Below are 3067 nucleotides of genomic sequence, written 5' to 3'. Positions count from 1 at the left end.
CAAAAAACTAAAAACTATATAGTTTTATTACTTTCTAATTTTCTTCTCACAAAGGGATTGATGTACCTGGAAAGCAGCCTCTCTTTTGTCATGGCAGTGTTCCTTTTTCTCTGGCTGTTCTTTTCTGCTGGTTCCACACTGTTCCAGGTGACCAAGGGATGTCGCTCTCTTGTGTCACAGCCCTTATTACTATTTGTGGGACATTTTCTTTCTTTATATCTATACTCAAGCCCTTTTCAGTTTTATTAGTTTTTACTTTAGCATTAATTATTGTATCAAAGTAATATCTGTAAATATATAAACATAATGAAATAGGACTGACAACATAAAAATAACAGTCCTCTGTTCATTCCGTCCAGCCCATTTCAGCTCTCCCTGAAAGTGATCACATTAAACTCTTTTAGCTGTTTCTTTGAGTATTTATTATACAATCATGTCCACATTTTTGATTAAATCATTTACATTATTATGGCCCTGTAAATTGCTCATTGCAGAATCAAGTAAGGTTTGACCCTTGCATTTCCTTTCTTATATAACTTTTCAATCTTGATATTAATAATTGCCTTATTTTTTTCATTTGCTTAGTTTTCTATGTATACACTGATGATTCATTTTACAAATGTTTCAACAGATTTCTCAAACATCTGTCAATAATTTTTTTAAGCACTTAAACCAATTTTACAAAAAATTCTATAGGTTCCATTCCCTCTTCCTCCCTCCTGGTCCTCCCTGGCCCTGGAGAATTTGCTCTGTGGGTCTGCAACACAGGAATCACTGTGGGGCATCTCTGGTCTTGCGTGACCTGGTTTCTGGGTTCCTGCCTTTCCTACCCATTGAATTTCTAAAACACAGCCTTGTTTGGGAATCATGATTTTTGAGGTTTTGAGCAGTCTGAAAATGTCTTTATTCTATACCACACTTTGATTAATTAATAGTGTGACTTAATATAGAATTCTGCCCTGTCTGCCAGGATTTTGAAGGCCTTGTTTACTATCTTTGATAATGTATTTCCCTCTCCTCCCCTGTCCTCCACTTTACTGAGGTATAATAATAAATTGTAAGATATTTAAAATGTACAATGTGATGATTTGGTATTTGTATACATTGTGTATGGATTCTCCCCATCTAGTTATTTAATACATCCATCACTTCACATATTCACTTTTTTTTTTTTTTTTTTTTTGATGAGACAAGCTTTACTCCTATCAAGCTAATCTTGTTTGGTTAAGAAATCAGATATCATTCCAATTCTCATTTTATTGGTAAGTGGATTGTTATTGTTGTTGAATCTGTGTAATACTTTAGAATTTTCTGTTTATCTTCAATATTCTAAAATTTCCTGGTACTGTGCCTTTATGTGGGCCCTTTATGATTCATTTTTATGTGCACAAATTTTTTTTTTTTTTTTTTTTTTAAACACAAAGACTCGTGTCCTTCAGTTTTGGAAAATTTTTTAATTTTATTTTTTTTAGCAATTTTCTTCTCTTTTCTCTGTTCTCTCTGTCTGGAACTTCTGTTAATTGATCATGGGTCTCAATTTTAATTTTGGATTAGAATTAGGACTCAATCTTAATTTTCATATCTTTGATCCTACCAGCCTCACATTTGTCATTCTATTCCTCTAAGTCTTATAATGAATTTTTAAAAATTTCAGCCAAGATATTTTCAATTTCAAAATCTAATTTGTGATTGCAAAATTTTAATTTTAATTTTTAATAATACTATATTTTTGATTCTTGTTTCATGAACACAGTGTCAACCTTTAACCTTAGAATATTAAGAATAGTTTTATATTGATCTTTTAATCTCTTTCTGCATTTATTCAATCATTTATCTGACAAAAGATTTTTGAATATCTACCATGTGTCTGGCATTATTTTATGCTTAGAGATACAGTACTGTATAAAACATTGTTTCTGCTCTCGTGGAATGTGTATCCAAGATTTATTTGGCCTGAGCTGTTTACTGAGAATGATGTGGAGATTTGGAGGACAGAAATTGGGAGTTCACTTTAGGACATTGTATTAGTTTCCCAATGCTGTTGTAACACTTTATGGCTCAAAACAACATAAATTTATTCTTTTACAGTTCTGGAGGTCACAAGTCCCAAATCAGTTTTATTGGGCTGAAATGGAGATGTGGGTGGGGCTGCATGGGTTCCCTCCAGAAGCTCTGAGAGAGAATCTGTTTATTTGACTTCCTAGCTTCTAGAACTGTATTCCTTGCAATCTTTGACTTGTGGCCCTTTCTTCCATCTTCACAGCCAACAGCCTTGCTTGTTACTTTAGTCATTATTAGTCAATATGACTTGCCTTCTTTTGTAGTCGAATTTCCTTCTATTTCCCTCTTATAAGAATGTTTGTGATTACATTCAGGGCCAATTTGGATAAGGTGGAATAATCTCCTTATCTCAATATCCTTAACATCTGCAAAATTGCTTTTTCCATACAAGGTAACATTTACTGGTGCCAGGAATTAGGACCTGGATATCTTTGCAAGTCATTATTCAGCCTACTACAGGGGTTTTGGGTTGGAGATACCTCTAAGACATCCAAGTAGAATGTTAAATGACAGCTGGTATGTGAGTCTGTTCAGGAAGAGGTCAGGGATAAAGATGCAGTTTTGGGAATCATCAGTTTACATGTAATATTTAAAGCAAGGGACGGAATGAGATCACCTAGCAAATGAGTATAGAGAGAGAATAAAGAATTACTAAGTACAGGGAAATTCTAAGTAAAGGTTGGAAAGATGAGAAAGTAGTAGATGAATGTACAGCGAGTGAGGTAGGAGAATCAAGAAAATAAGAAGGGTTTCTCTAAGTACATCAAGAAGGCAGAAGTGAGAAACTATAAAATTGACACTCAAGTTAGGAATTTGAGGTCATTAATGACCTAACAGCAGTTTTGGTAGTGTGGAGTGGTCATACTTCTGACTTTAAAGGGGCTGATAAAAATGGGAGGAGAGGAAATAGTTAACAATTATAGACAACCCTTTTCTGAGAGTATAGCTATAAAGGAACAGAGAATGGAGCAGTAGTTAGAGGATGAGATGGTGTCAAGAGATTTTT

This window comes from Pteropus vampyrus, unplaced genomic scaffold (genome assembly GCF_000151845.1).
Source record: "Pteropus vampyrus isolate Shadow unplaced genomic scaffold, Pvam_2.0 Scaffold109, whole genome shotgun sequence".
NCBI lineage: Eukaryota > Metazoa > Chordata > Mammalia > Chiroptera > Pteropodidae > Pteropus > Pteropus vampyrus.
The sequence above is the reverse complement of the archived record's forward strand: the minus strand, read 5'-3'. Positions refer to the sequence as shown.